Source organism: Folsomia candida, unplaced genomic scaffold (assembly GCF_002217175.1).
Source record: "Folsomia candida strain VU population unplaced genomic scaffold, ASM221717v1 Fcan01_Sc030, whole genome shotgun sequence".
NCBI classification, from domain to species: Eukaryota; Metazoa; Arthropoda; class Collembola; order Entomobryomorpha; family Isotomidae; genus Folsomia; species Folsomia candida.
Genome location: NW_019091222.1, coordinates 142,875 through 160,220, shown reverse-complemented (window position 1 = coordinate 160,220; position 17,346 = coordinate 142,875).

Below are 17,346 nucleotides of genomic sequence, written 5' to 3'. Positions count from 1 at the left end.
CTTAAATGTAATTGAAGAATTATCTAGATAGATGCAAGTAAATGCGTTTATTTGTTCGCCAATTTTTACTAGTAACTCAAATACAAAGTTGGTGACTTTCTGCTTGATAGGACAGAATGCCATCTTAATGGTTCGAAGTGGTTCTGTGCGAGTTTGAATTGCTTGGATATATTATCTGTCTCAATTTCTCCCGTTTTCTAAATGTTGTATTTAATATTTAGTTGGACTTTAGTGAAGTCATTTGACTGACAATTAATTAGAACATTTTAAAATGACAAATGTTAATATGATAAAATTGTTAATACTAAATTATTAACTATGTAATTATTAAACTAATTGCCAAATTAATCTATTTGAAATTAATAGTTTTAGTCAGTCACATAAATTGTTAAAATTTGGGGCTTTGTGGCTTTCAAACTGCTGCAAATAGGCATTTTCACTGTTTTTCTCGGGAATATGACGAGTACTTCACCAGAAACTTAATAAAGATGTCCTGCTGTGAATAGAGAAATTATTTTTAGGGTTAACGATTTGGCAATTTTTATTAAAAACAAAACAAATTTTGCAACTTTCTCTCTAAATGTAGCCGACAGAAGGTATATTAATTACCATTAGCAGCGTTAATTTGCATTATGATCGAATCCATTATGATCAATTATCTAAATAATTGAACAGGAGTCGGATCTGCGCCTAAATGTACAAGGCAGACAGGTCTTCAACTAGTGCTGTAACTTGAATCTATTTTTGCATTTTATAAAAAAACTTTCTTATACTGTCAAATGATTCCCTCCTTGCTCAAATTTGCCATTTATTTCAAGTGTGGTTATGTCAATTGGATGAAAGTTTTTGCTTCTATCAGCTTCGGGTAATTTAAATTAAACGTATATCCGATATGGGAATATTTTTTAATCAGATTTTATCGTTCCAACTCGAGAATAAATATTTAGATTTAGTAGAATACGGATTCCTTCTGGTAAAATTTAGAGATTTAGAATTTCTTAAGTGCTGCTACTGTACAGACGCATTTAAGTAGGGTAGAAAGTATTTTTATCTGGATTGATAATCTGGACATGATTAACAAAATTAATGTAAACTAGGTTATTTTATGGTGCCAGCGGCAAAATTTTGATCATAATTAATTGAAGACCTAAATAACCATTTCAATTTGACAGAGAAATGATGTCCTAAAATATTTGAAGTGATTTTCTTTTAGCCTTGACTTATTTATCTAGCTAAGGCAAAAGATACAGGCGTCGTTGGTGTAGATCGACAATAAAAAGTACCGTAATCAATTTCACAGGACTGGCAAGCAGATCGTTTTTAAATGTTTCGGCGAAAGCTCTCCACGAGAAGGAGTAAGAACAAATTCAATAAACTAAATACAAAATTTATAAGAAAGACAAAACCTGGCATTATAGCAACCATTATAAATTATCACACAATCTTTACAGACCAGTTAAATTGGTTTTAGGTATAGCTTTAGAGATAGCAATATTGCAATAAATTGTTTGCTATAAAAACATTTATACGTAATTAAGTATAGATCTCTGATGATTTTGGTTGAGTGCAGACATCTTAACTATACAACAGTATGTATGCTAATTTTATGTCATAGATATATAATATACTTAACAAAAGTATTTTCTTAGAGTATCCCCGACGAGCACAGTCAATACCTTTTAGTCTCCGAAATGTACCTAATCGGTTCAGCTTTGCCCCTGCATCATGTAGGTAACGAAATCTGAGTACAGGATCGGTATTCGTAAACAAAAGTTTACAAACCTAACGCAGTTATGTAGGTGACATGGTTTCTCCTTTATTTCCGTTTATTTCCAGGATTTATATTTATCGCAATCTTTCAACATTTTTCTGCATTACACAAGGATAAAGCGTTTTTAGAGAACTGCGATTGAGTCACGAATTAAATGTTTATGCCTGTAGCCGGTATGATTCAATCTAGCATAACAATTAATACAATTAGTAAACAATTGAGCTAAACTAGTTTACTTAAAAGATTTTTAACTTTGTCTGTAATCCTCTTAACGAAAACTGATTGTTGTACGAGCATTTTTCTCGTTTTATATTTTCTCATATAATTTGTTATATGGTATTTCTATTCAAGTATTCGTAATACGTCAAAAGAACAGTTTTGAATTAGATTGATAACAATATAAAAATATACGGACCACTAAACATTATTGCCATTTGAAACGGGTTTCACCCTGTCATTAAATTGGACTCCAGCAAATAGCCGACGCTAACGGCTCCAGCGGATTCGCCATAAATTGTCATCTTGTTTGGATTCCCATTAAAGTATAATATATAATCCATTTATTTGCGAATAGTTGATCTAATAGTCCAAGGTTACCTGGGGGGAGGTTGAATTCAGTGATAAAAAACCTGCGTTTGTACACAAAACCGGTCACTAAAATTTATGTGCCCTTGCAATTTCGTATTATTGTTTATATTTGTCTGACTTAAGACGCCTAAGCGATAGTCAATAGACCCCAGAATGTTGTATTTAGATGCCAAAAGTCGGTCACCATTGTACATGGCGCCACCCCACCTAACTAATGATTCACCTAGCAATATTTCATTATTTTTATGGTAAGATGGATCTTCAAATCAATTTGGCAAATAATACACATGCAACATATTAACCGTTTTTTTAGCAAAAAATAAAATCATGGGTTAACCGCTATGTTAGGATTTTGTGAATTTGTCCGAGTTTATTATTTAAGGAATTTTCACCAGCTAAATGTTGTCATCCAGTTTACCACGCGAGATCTTATTCAAACCTAGGTTAGTTCTTATATTTGGTAGAATAAATAGTTACATAGATGTAAATGTATCTATTTCTGTATTGTTGATTGCTATAGATTTGCCTACGGGTCAATCAAGTTCAGAATTTTTAAATAGTATCATAATTTAGTTAAATTGATACGAAAGGATCACGGTGAGATCGGGTAATCCTTAAGTTCTGAAATAATATTAAGTGTGGTAATTTACACACCCTTAAAAATATAGATTTACAAAACATATGTTCGTCTTTGTATGCATTAGAATGTGTAAGTAGGAACCTACAAAATTATTTGTATGAGATATACGTAATTTTAACATGAATAATATTGGGACGTCATTTTGTCGAGAACACATATTAAAATTGGCAGATCTCAACATAATCTTCACGATTGGGTAACTGTAATACCCTGCATGTTGTCCGTCTGGTGTGAGATTCACACTGAAATATCGGGCGAGCTAGAGGTTTGTCGTTGCAATTTGTCCCAATAAGAAGAGAAACTGCGAGTTTCTATTACAACTTCTATATCAACATTACCGGCGGGGTACTCTGGAACTATTTAATCCTGCAATGCATAGAATTCGTAAAAAAATTCTTAGCTTATACTAAGTCTGCGAGTACATGACTATCTGTTTTAGCGAATTATTTTTTCGTACTGAGATCAGCACTTCGACTTGAGAGCACCCAAATTTTGATTTTAGGTAATTTGCTTTGCCTTTCCGGATCTTGGGGAATTTTGTATTGGTTTTCGATGGTACACCCAAATCCAATGTATTTCAAATGTCATCGTCCTTATTAGATATGATGAAAATTTTGTAGTATTTTGCACCATATTGGACTCAAAATTGTATGTTAAGTATTAGACTAAATCGTGCGTCTATAAGATTAACTATGGCAGCGTTAAGCTGTCCCCTGATTCGCTCGTTTGGTGTGGAATATAGACTAGTTTGGTGGTAGATGGAATCGATAGGATGTGGATGGCCATGCTGATAGTTATCGAAAATCTGGACAAATTAATCTAATAGATGTAATGTATACTTTTTGATTAGCGTCTTTCAGACACCACTTATACCGGTGGTTGCTGCAGCTTGCTTCTAGAAGAAAACTATGGACGCAGGTTTTGGGTGGTATTCTCGCGATATGCTTATTATTATTAGACGATTTTGAGGTGCCCGTGGCACCACATGAATTAACTTGGCCGATTCTGTCCGTCCGTAATACATCCTTTCATTGGATTTCTGTGCCCATTCTTCAGTTTATACCACCTAGTGATACCAACTGTAGGGAAAGGAATTCCGTTCCCTTTCTATCTAGAAATGTGGTTATATTTGAATGTCTAAGGTCATGTCCTTCCCGTCATATTTTGGCCTTGGTGGTAAGCGAATGTGAAGAGTACGGCATGCCCTTTATTTTAAAGTATGTAAGCATTGCAAATATCGTCCGCCTCATAGCGTCGCTTTCTTACCCTAACCTACCCTAATCATAGGCGGCCAGTGAGACGGACGCGGACGCGGCACCATAGTGTCCGCGTCCGCCTCATAGGATCGCCTTCTTACCCTACCCTAACCTACCCTAAGCCTAGGCGGCCAGTGAGGCGGACGCTGACGCGGACGCGGCATCATAGTGTCCGCGTCCGCGTCCGCCTCATAGGATCGCCTTCTTAACCTACCCTAACCTACCCTAAGCCTGGGCGGCCAGTGAGGCGGACGCGGACGCGGCAGCATAGGGTCCGCGTCCGCCTCAATCTGCCGCCTTACTTTTCTAGTTTAGCGAGTGTCTCATACACAGGCCACATTTATGGAGGGTGCATCCATGGTCCATGAATCGTGCTCGAATTAAAAATTCGTACCCCTTCAATGCTTTTTTGATACATTGAAGGGATGCGTTCCGACGGACAAAACTGGGTAAATATATAAGTTAATTATATTGTATGTATGTATGTATTTGTGTGGGACATTGAGTTTTGTGTAATAGCATCAAATAGGTAGATATGGTGACTGTCATTAGGTATGTCTGCAATAAATTCCTTTTCTCCCTAAAACCTGTTAACCTTAAAAGTTTGAACCTTTTTGCCCTGTTACAATTTTAAATGTTGGTAACTGTCTATCCTTTCCAGGATTCCATTGGGATTGTTATCTAGCTGAAATTTTTGTATTTTTCAAATTTTTAAATTTGAATTATATTTGAATATTGTAAATATTTTCAAATACGGGGTTTTGATAAGTTGTTTCTTTAAGTGCAAATAATCATTAGCTTTGCTTTGTCTAGTTTTGTCTAACCGATTCAACAATATTTTGTGGATTCACGAAGCTGGCATTGACTTTAGAATTGTGTTATCCAATATTAAGGTTGTTATGGGTTTCTAATAAATATTTCGACTTTTTCTTTATTTACGAGTGACACTACTTAAGAAAGGCATTACATTATTATTCTAATTCTATTTCTAGATTAGGACTGTCATTAGTAAAATTTTCTTCTTTGGGCTTACACATATGTATAAAACAATTGATTAGCATTAACCTACATATTTAGGGTATTCGCGGTGGGAAGTGGCACACTTTGGTTTTTGACTTGGAAATGGTCAAAAGACGTAAATATGAAGTATATATTTTTGTATAGTGTAGTAGTACTATCTGGTATTATGTTTAATTAAACAAACTAGATTTCAATTCATTGTACATTTCATATTTAATTTTTTACTAGGCGTCCGCTGCAAGTACTTTTTCGGAAGACTTCGCAACTTCTTCGGTCATTTTCTTTCATTGATGTCGAAATTTTCTTAAACTGTGATATTTATCGTGTGCTCTGGAATGTGCCTGCTTATATATGAGCAAAAAGTTTTGAATTCGGTGAAGATTTGCGGAGCCTCGAGTATTTTCTTCATGGGGTAAAAAACCGAGATTTTTCACAATCTCATCTTTCGCGATGTTTGCTTTGTAGATTTTTGCAAGATTAGGCCAGAAAATCCAATTGATGATTTTATTGTTCTACCTGATGTAGGGAATCACACGGTACAAAAATAGTAACTGTAAATATGGTACAGAGTTCATATAACCCTCATGAACCCAAGGCTTAAAAATTAGGCTAAATTCGACCTACGCGTGCTATACCATATATTTCTTCGTAAATTTTTACGCTAATTTCAGTTTCTAAGTAGTTTCCACTTAAGTAGGATATATTACATGGGAAAAATGCATAAATCCAAATTTCTGACTGTTCTGAATGACGTATGACATATTATCATTCAATAAATTTTTTTGCAAAATTTTACGAAAAGGTTTGGGAAGTTTCTACTTAATTGAATTTTTTTGTACCCGAGTATACCTCGCAGCTATATTTTTCTATGCCGTTTAGTCTACAATTCTTGCGCTTTAGAATGGTATAAATATTTGTCATTTATCTTTTTCCGTTGCGGTGCAGCATACATAATTGTGATACGCTTTCAACTCTTGTCAATTATTTATTTTCTATCGTAATCTTCTGAAATTTGGACTGATAATTGAAAACATATTGAGGATTTAAGAAAAAACTTCAATTCATGGGTTTTATTTTAAAAAACAAATTGGCCACACAAAACGAAAGTGTGCCAGTTCCCACCGCGAATACTCTATTTATCTCTGATTTTAGACGTGAAATCATCTATGCTGATAACTTATTTCTATTTGCTGTAAATATGCAGATACGTTGAAATTACTTTCCATCAGTACACTGATATGGGTGTCTTTCTGAGGTTATGAATTGTATGGAAAATAGTTTTCAGATGTTGTTGAAGATGCAGGTATTATCGTCGACTTGGCAATTAAAAAAAGAAAACTTACGACTTTCTGTCTAAATGTACCATACAGAAGGGACATTGATAATTGGTGGCACTGTAGTTAACTTCTATCCGCCCTTTTGCCTATTTCCTAAGAGATTTCCAATAGGATTCCAGCGAATATGCTGTAGCTATTTTTGTAAAAATTTTAACAAACTAAGTCTTGCATCAAGGAAATAATTATTGCTTCTGCTAAGAACCTATACTCCCGGCAATTAAGTGGGGTAACGTAATTTGGATTACGATTATATATGTATTTAAAAACTCAAATGTGTCACTTCTCTGAATATGTATGCTTGCAGATGAATTGAAGTTGGAATTTATATTTGTAGTTTAAGAAGTCCCGGCATTATGTACCCATTTAAAATTAAGGGAGTCAATCACATTTAGTTAATTGGATAAGGTTTATTGTGTTTACTATTATCCCTGTAGGTATCTGGGATCGGAATATATTTTAACTACCCGGTCAGACGTATGTATGTATATGCATACCAAATTGGAATAGGATTGCAATATTGTTTGCAGTTTGACCAGCAATAATAAGTATCGTTGGCAATTTCAAACGGAAAGTCATTATTAAAAGGTTTGACAATTGTTTTCCAAGAAAATGAGTGAGAACATATCGCGTCAACCAAATAGAAAAATTATAAATACAGGCAAATCCTAAAATTAATTAAACCATTATACTATAAAACATAACCTAATAAAACATAACTTCTTTTTATGTTTTATTTTTTAAGTACTATCGTGGCTAATTTTTCTGTTTTTACCTCTATAGATTTAACCCCACGTATGGATTTTAGAGATGTGGTGTTATCCGTAAAATATTGATCATCTATGTATTTTTGTACGGCAAATTTTGAATTTTAAATTTTTATAGTTAAAAATAATTCACACATGTTACAATTATTTGGAATCAGTCAATTTCAGGCAAGACTGAAATATTTCTAGGGCAATCGATTTTGCGATTTTTATTAAAAACCAGACATATTTGACAACCTTCTGGCTGAATGTGCTAGACAGAATTGATATTAGTTGTTGCTGGAAGTTTAATTGTTTTCTAAAAAAAATTCCGCATGGTGCAGCGATAAATCGGAGTAAACAGTGCTCATTATGATACAAGCGAACTAACCAAGGTGCTCTGTGCTCTACCAAGTTTCGCTTACAGGACATGTCTGCAATATTAATAGGAACATACGTCCATATTCCTCATGCTGGTAACGTGAACCCTACATGAATTTGTATATCTGCCAGCGTTAACTACGATAGTGATCCAGTTTTAATAAAAAACTAAAACGTGTGACCTTTTCGCCAAATTGTACCAGACAGAAAGGACCGAATTGAAGCTAAACTCTAATTTATGTAGTTATGTGTTTTTTTAAAACGCTGGTTTTGTTGATATATTACGTCACATTTTACGATTAGGTGTTTGGGCATTTGCCCCGTTTTAATATAATTTAATAGATCTAAACATTTTGTAATATCTTGAGAAGTTTAATTGAACACAGTTTGCTATCGTAGCGCTATAAGTTTAGTTCATATAATACGACAGGACAAGAAGTGAATTTTCTGTCCAAATTACGTCATCCATATTCTTGGTACACAATACAATATCATTTCATGAATGAGGTTTCTTGATGTTCCCAAGGACCCCAGTCACCCCAATTGGTCACGGTGTTTAAAACTTGTACCGTGTACAATTATCTGTATATTTTTCAAAAATTCACGGTGAAACCGATGGTTTAATGTGAGTTTAAATCACTAATGATAAATTTACTAACTCTTTGCTATGGGTACCAGTGGAGATGTTTACTAAAATAAAATGAAAATAAAACTTCGAAAGTATTACTTCCGCGAAAAAGTATCTTAAAATTATTTATTTTCCAGTACATATATATTTATACTTACCTGAATGCGAGGCAATATATAAGTACTATATTCTATTAATTAATGGTCGTGAGTAATTCATCTTAACCAGTAGAATTGTTGAACTAACCCCCATTAGCGTTAATACCGGTAGATCCATCAGTTGAATGCTGAATCCACACATTTTGTCTTCAATCCAGCCCCAACTGACGAAGCCCAGGAGGCTGCCGAGCAATAGAAGTTGTAGCGGAATCCTCCTCCTAAGCATATATCAAAAATGATTATCGTGCAATTAAATATTTATGTACCAACCTTATTTCTCCTAGGCCTAGGTCTCGGCCTAATGTTTCCGGCCACATAGACCGTAGCTATGCAACATATTATTTAGTACGTAAACTTTTATGAGTAGTTAAAGATAAGTTATTGCAGAGCTGCATACTCGTCCCTGCAATTTTGCTACCAGTTCATCCCCTGTCATTGCATAGCTTCTGTCTCTTGCCAAAAGCAAGATGCCAACTAAAATAACTGTTAATTGTTAAGTGTGGTAAAGCCGAGGAAATTAAGAAAAAAAGATCTACCTTTCTGTGTACGTATTTCAAGCTAAAATGAATACTTTTCTTAATATTATTCTTTCAAAAATTATAGGTGGACTTAAAATAAAATAAATATTTGAATAATATTATCGTATATTAACATTACCATTACTTTAAGCGTTAGACGATGATAGTAGAATTCTGCCGACTATTTTATTGTTACTTAAGGCTATGAAGGGTGGTAGTTTAAATCATACAAGAATATCCAACAAAATATCTGTTGTGGATAAATTGTAATTATCCTGAAAAATATATGTTTGCAAAACATATGCTGGTTTTGGTAGCATTAGCATGTCTACAATTATGCAATGGAAATGTGTAATGGGCATAGAAAAAAATTCCATGATCTAGAAATGTAAAAATGTAACTTCATCAAATAGATTCCATAATGCTTTCACTAGAACAGATTTCCGGTATTAGAGGAATGTTTCTGTTTCAAAAGCTGTTGCAATTTCTGTCACGAAGTGAAGATGTTTCTGTCACGTTTACAAGTATTCTCGCTATCAGACGGAATGACGTGCCCTTTGTTGATAGTTATTATCAGATTGAACCACTGAATTTCTGTTACATGGCGCTTCAAGATTAAACTATTAGACTATGGAATTTCTTCCCGGGTATCGAATATCTTCCATAATTTGATGGTAGGTATATTGTTAACGAATATTGGTTGGTGTATGCATTAGTATATGTCCAACAATAAATAATAATAATAAAATATCTGCATTTGATCGTTATGTAAGTTATTTCGGAGGTACCTGATTTCGGAGGTACAGTGAGGTGTCGCTGTATTGCATCCAAACGTAACCCACTTGGTATAAGGGTCCTTTTAACTATTGAGAACATGCAGCCACCTCCCGTCCGTTAGTCCTGTTTTGTCATTCATGAGTGGTCTCTTTGAACTTGTCTCATTAAATGTGTTTGAAGACCTATTTACAGATACTTGTAAACTATGGGCATAAAGTCTCTGAGCATCCTTTTGGCCGCGCGTTTCATGAGAGAAAATAATTAATTTCTCCGAAACAGCTGGAGATAGAATCTTAATTTTATTTTTATCGTAATCTACATTAAAATGAGGTCCATAGAGGAGAAAAGGATACAAATCCTAACATTACTGCAAGAGGGGTGGGGTCCGTCCCAAATTTCACGAAAACTAAAAGTTGCTCGAAACACGGTCAGGTTGTGGGCTGCTCGAGCAAATGTGGAGGACAAACCAAGATCAGGTCGACCGACAGTGTTGTCCCCTACAACAAAATCACAAATAACTAAAAATATAAAGCAGAAAATTGGAGGATCAACAAGGAAAGCTCTAAAACGATTAAATGAGTCAAAACGCTACCAACAGAAGGGGAAGAAGATAAGCCGAACCACAGTTCGGAATTACATAAAGAGCCAACCATGGGGACGAACAGCTTACAAGAGACCTGTAAAACAACTCCTCAGCGCCAAAAATGTTCAAGATCGCCTAAAATTTGGCGAAATGTTGAAGAAAACGGGGTTTCTCGAGGCAGGAAAACGAGGTCAGCAAAAGCGGTCCCACGTTCTCTACACCGACGAGACCTGGTTGGAGGAGTCACCAAAAGGAAACCGACAAACCCAGAGATACTACACCGAAGACCCGACAAAAATCCCCCAAGTGATGGTGCCGAAATTTGGACTTAAAGTAATGGTAGCAGGAGGGTTCTGTGCTCAAGGGGTCACCAAACTACACATGGTGGAAGATGGCACAGTAAACGCCAAGTACTACAAAGAGAAAATCCTGCCTTTGTACATGCAATCCATGGAGGATCAGCGATTATTTCCCAATTCTCGGAAAGTGACATTTCAACAAGATGGGGCCACACCCCACACCGCAAAAATTGTCAGTACCGTTTTGGAGGAGCTCTCGGTCGAGGTCTGGGGAAAAGGCGTTTGGCCAGGAAATTCTCCAGATTTGAATCCTATAGAAATTTATGGTCTATTCTCAAGGATTCAGCCCACAGACCACCATTTCCGAAGACCAAGTTGGATTTATTCAAAAGATTCGAACGAGAGTGGAATCAACTCCAACCCGCCCTGCTCGAAAAATTGGCCCAGTCAATGAAGACGAGAGTGGAAAAAATGTTGGATGCTGCTGGTCAACACACTAAGTATTGATGTACAAATGTATAAAATTTCGCAACAATTCAACTGTCCAATAAAAAGTTATAACAATGCAAAATTTGTGCCCGTTTTCTGCTCAGAGACTTTATGCCCATACTTTACTCCTTTAGGCATTGTTATTAATTTTTACTAAACCACAAAATCTGACAATTTCCTGGCTGAATGTAGCAGACAGAAGAGATATGTATTAGCTGAAGCTTGAACCGTAATTCATTATTAGAATCACTAAAATACTTTTCTGTTTTACCAGAAACAGTGTTACCGTTTTCTAATAAGGTGGTCTCATGAATCCAACATACTACTTCAGCTATACGGTGGCCAACAATTTTTTTATTAGCATGTCTACCTTTTATCATTTTCGAATGGTAAGTGATAAAGGTTACTGCCTTACTTTTCTGGACTAATAGAGATATGTTTATTTAATGTTTTGGTATTTCACATAAATGGTGTATTTATGAGTAGAGATTACAAACGTATAGACTCGGGTATGAGACTGAGAATTAATTTTGTTATTTTAATTCTTCCCTAAGTAAGATGATATTGTGCACATTTATACTTGATATTATTAATTAACTTTTGTGGTCTGTATGATCATTACATAGATGCCTGTGTACATGTTCTCAAATTAGTTGGTAACTCTAAAAATTACTTTGGTGGCGTATTTGTATTTATTTGACATTCCAATTTACAATTGCAACTCTTAAATACCACAAATTTATGCCATTTAATACGACTGATTAGTAACTGAATTTTTTATCCTAATTGGCTACCCCATATTGCAATGTGTAAAATCAAATATTTTTATGAACGGGATTTTTTGCTTCATCTTGGGGTACTGCTTTTTGAACGAGGTGTTCGAAAAGTGTTAGCGGGCCATATTTTTCGTGTTTTGTCAGAGATTCATAGTGAAACCAATTGTGCTGCATGAAGTACTACTAATTAAGAAAACTGACTTAACTGCGTCCTCCTCGTATGTAGTTTAGTTTTCACAGAAACAATGCCTCGAGAATAATATACATAGCGTAAACTTGACAAGGGCCTGAGATTGATCTTGAAGTGATGAAAGCAGACTTACTTGAGGGAGTATTCGAAATAATACTTCCGAAATAATACTACCGAAATTCTTTACTGGTATTGAGGAAAATTGATAATAATTAAAATAGTTTGAAGTTTGCCACTGCTAAATCATGAAGGTTACTTATGTTCTAATCGCTCCGCGACTTTAATTACATATTTGATTATATTTATATTATGGACTTGAAACGATTGGTCTCGCTGTTCTTAGGAACCTTAAAAATCAAATGTGGACTTTCAGGAGGTGTTTTTTGGTTTGCAAGTATTTTTGGAATTCCAACCCGAGGTGATAAGAGGTGATGTTTTTTATGCGAAGGCAATCATTATCCTATCATCTAGTTTTCCCTTACTGATTAAACAGTATTTTATTAGTGGATGGACGTGGTTAATATTGAGTTTAAACATCATGTTATTCATATTTTCATTTTTAAAGTTTAAAAAAAATATTTTGAACTTCACCTTCAATTACCAGAGAAAACCATTAAGAACATTTTATTAAATATTTCTGGTGGTAACTAATATTGTGAATTAATTTACGCCATGGATTTAACAATTTTTTACTGATTTTAGACGTGGTCTTATATATACTCTAATATTAGTATTTTTCAGTAAATATTTCTCCCGGTATGTATGCGAAAGTGTTGAAGTTGTTTAGGTAGGTTAAGCAAATTCGGAATTCGGTTGATCCTGGTTATGTACAAAGCCATAGCGCAAGTGCACTAAATTTTCTTTTAAATAGTGAAATATTTTCTAAACATAAGGATCGCATCAACATAAAGATAAGGATCAATTTTCTTAATTTATGCGCCAAAAAATTGTAGCTGTACGAATGATTATAAGTTTTCTGTATGAAAATATCGTCGGAAATCTTTAGAATTTCCACAAAGTAAAACAAAAAAATTTAATCTTACTAGGATTTAATCCACCTCCAAGTGGTAGTAGGGTGTTCAGGTTGTTGGTGCGCCTATCAAAGAGTACATACACATATTTGCACTGCCCGAGATTATCCCCAGGTGAATTTCTTCGCTTGCGTAAATGTTAAATAGTTATGTCGGTATGATATAAAATAAGTATGTAGTAATACCAAGGACTGGAAATTCTAGTCACCTCGTATCACTAGAGTCTTATGCCACTAATGGTATCAAGTGGTGTAGTACTTAGGTAATAACTGGATAGGAAGTTTTGGCAAGAAAGTTAACCTAATGCAATTTAACCGTACAAACATGTAAATTTTGCAGAATACGGATCCTTACCATCCTGGTGTAGTTTTGTAATTCCGAGCTAGTCTATTATGTTGCTATGACGTAAAACTGTACGCTGGAATTTGAACTTGTTAACCAGTAATTCCTACCAAAACTATATCATGCATATATTCCGTACCTTCTTTAATGCTTCCGTTACGTCACTGATAGTTCGCAGTGGTTTTTTTAGTTTAAAATTAATCAGGATAAATTAACAAAATCTTTGTTGTGTGTACTTGCAGAGCTGTCTAAAATAAATTGCATATTTTATTTGTTCAAAAATAGATTATTTTTATAATAATTGGTATGGGTATCTACCATCATGTAAGTATGTATGAACTATTACAGTGGAAATTTTCAGCGGTATTGAAGAAATTCCATAATGTCTGAGTGAATTTCAAGTTTGTTATTTGGTCCTTAATAGGTAATTAAGTTTCATGATCCCAGCCGGTGAACTGGAATGGGAAACTACAGATAGCTTTATTTCGCATACCACAAAATATAAAATATAAAATATTCGCAGATGCGAATACCATAAAATATGAGATTTTTGATATACCCGGTATATGGGTATAATGCATTGATTGCTTAGTTTATGGTTTTTTTTTTTAGAACGACCTTAATTGATGCATGGGAAAATGCATCAGAAATGTTGAAAATTAAAATATTAACCAAAATTTCAATTTTGAACGGATTTTCAAAATTTCAAAAGTTTTGGAAACCTTGGGTCAAGGTCACCAGTATATAATTTCACTTTTTTGAAATTTGACCTGGGTGACCTTTAATTTAGGTCACAAGATCAACCACTAAGTAAATTTCATAAATTTTTAAAATAAGCGAATTATTTCGAAAATTCAAAATTTTGAAACATTTTCACATCAACCAAGTGCCCTAGGTTGAACAGAATTGTCAAAGGGTCACAGACCCCTTGGGGGAGGCAGGGGGTGTGGTTTTCAGCGACTATCGGAATATTTACGAAAAGTATGGCATGCGATACCAATTATTACTCGGGAGGGTAAGGCCAACAAAACAGTCATCTCTAATTTTGAAAAACCACACCCCCAGGTGGGTGTGGCTTTCAGCGCTTTCGTTGTTATGATAGTAAACCATGTGGTGTGATACAAATTATTTCTCGGGACAGATAGGCCGTCACGTTGGTTATTTTGATTTTGGAAAACCGCACCCCCCGGTGGGTGTGGTCATCAGCGCTTTGGGGATTATTCTAATCAACCATAGCATGCGACACAAATAATTTATCGGCTAGGGAAGGCAATTCTGATGGTCATTTCCAATTTTGAAAAACCACACCCCCCGGTGGGTGTGGTTTTCAGCGCTTTGGAAATTATTTCAGTAAACATGGCATGCGATACAAATTATTTCTCCGGAGAGAAAGGTGATCAGGATGGGCATCTCCAATTTTCAAAAGCTACCACACCCCCAGCAGTGGGTGTGGTTTTCCCCCGATTTCGTCATTGTGAAACCAAACCACGATGTGTGATACTAATTATTTTTCATGAGACAAAAATAATTCCGAGGATGACCTCGAACGACCAAAAACTACACCTTCAGGTGGCACACTGGTACGGATTAATTAATTTTCTTTCTAAAACCCGTATTTCTAAAACAATTTGAATTTTCCACATTCTGTTTCCAAAAATATTCACAGGAGACAAAATGCTAGTATATGTGCTTCAATTACAGATCTTGACCATACCCCTCAAGGTGTGTGGTCATTGATAAAATTTATTTTATCGCATTCCCTGTTAAAACTGGTGTGGTTCGAGAGCTCAGACGAAGTTACATAACTTCTCCAAAGATTATAACCGTGGAGCCACTACCATTGACAAGGCGTGCGCTGAAAATTCAAAATATTTATGACGACAAACCATATCAAGTGGGGTGGGCCTGCATAGGTCTCATGAAGGGCTACATTATTGCTCAAAGGACCATACAGATATCTCCACTCTATAAGACAAGGGAGTTGGGGAATGACAAATAATTAATTTGAAAATTTCCACTTGTAATGAATTATGTCTCATTACCAAAAATTCAAAGATATTCATACGAAATTTTCACCAGTTATTCTAGATGGAGTTCTAGATCATATGGAATTTTTTTGGAATTTTTGTTAATGCCAATTTAAAATTACGAGCTATCATTCACCCGTTAATAATAATCAGGATTCACATTTTCACATTCGTACTTCTCCTAGAGTATTGGGTTCGGGCAGCTAGGGGCAGCAAATTTGATAACTGACATATGGAGGATTAAAAATATGTACAAGGTTCCTTGGAGTGACACGTGATTTGACAGTATTTCCAACTTGAAGTTTTTTGTATATGACGTAATGATAAAACAAAAGTTTAAGCCTTCATAACTTTTTTCCCATGCGAGCAATTCTGCTGAAACTTTCCACATTTCTTCATCTATGTTGGAGCTACTAATAATAGAACCTGGTTTTGGAATTGATGTGAATAGGTTTTGGCCAAGAATTTCACGCAACCGTACCAAGGGTGTATGCGCTTCCGTTTAGATTCATGGTAATATGCTTAAAATATTTTACCTACAAATATATGCCAAAATTAAAACCGCATATTTTCAAAAATTTTAATTTTGGCCGTGTTGGGTTTAAATCTAGGTCGTTGGTTCACCTGGGAGAAAATTTGGATTTTGATATCAAACTTTCTTTAGTAGTTTTTGGTCGTTCGAGGTCATCCTCGGAATTATTTTTGTCTAAAATAATTAGTATCACACATCGTGGTTTGGTTTCACAATGACGAAATCGGGGGAAACCCACACCCACTGCTGGGGGTGTGGTAGCTTTTGAAAATTGGAGATGCCCATCCCGATCACCTTTCTCTCCGGAGAAATAATTTGTATCGCATGCCATGTTTACTGAAATAATCCCCAAAGCGCTGATGACCACACCCACCGGGGGGTGCGGTTTTCCAAAATCAAAATAACCAACGTGACGGCCTATCTGTCCCGAGAAATAATTTGTATCACACCACATGGTTTACTATCATAACAACGAAAGCGCTGAAAGCCACACCCACCTGGGGGTGTGGTTTTTCAAAATTAGAGATGACTGTTTTGTTGGCCTTACCCTCCCGAGTAATAATTGGTATCGCATGCCATACTTTTCGTAAATATTCCGATAGTCGCTGAAAACCACACCCCCTGCCTCCCCCAAGGGGTCTGTGACCCTTTGACAATTCTGTTCAATCTAGGGCACTTGGTTGATGTGAAAATGTTTCAAAATTTTGAATTTTCGAAATAATTCGCTTATTTTAAAAATTTATGAAATTTACTTAGTGGTTGATCTTGTGACCTAAATTAAAGGTCACCCAGGTCAAATTTCAAAAAAGTGAAATTATATACTGGTGACCTTGACCCAAGGTTTCCAAAACTTTTGAAATTTTGAAAATCCGTTCAAAATTGAAATTTTGGTTAATATTTTAATTTTCAACATTTCTGATGCATTTTCCCATGCATCAATTAAGGTCGTTCTAAAAAAAACAAACCATAGTTGCCTCATTAAATAGGTAACATGGTTATTTCACTTGAGCCATATCGAGCCTGTATGAGTTGTCCGGTTGAACCACTTGGTCGCTGATTTCTGTTAATTTTTGTGTCAAACTTAAACTATTAGAAAATGAAATTTCTTCTGGGGTATATAACATATTCCATAATCTGCAAACTACTGACACGTCGCTGCATTCTAGTCTTGAAACTTTTAATTGTCCTGCCTCTTCTTTAGCTAAAGGGACGTTTCTAGTAGCGCATTTATGACGTATTTGAATAGATAATCTTGTGTGA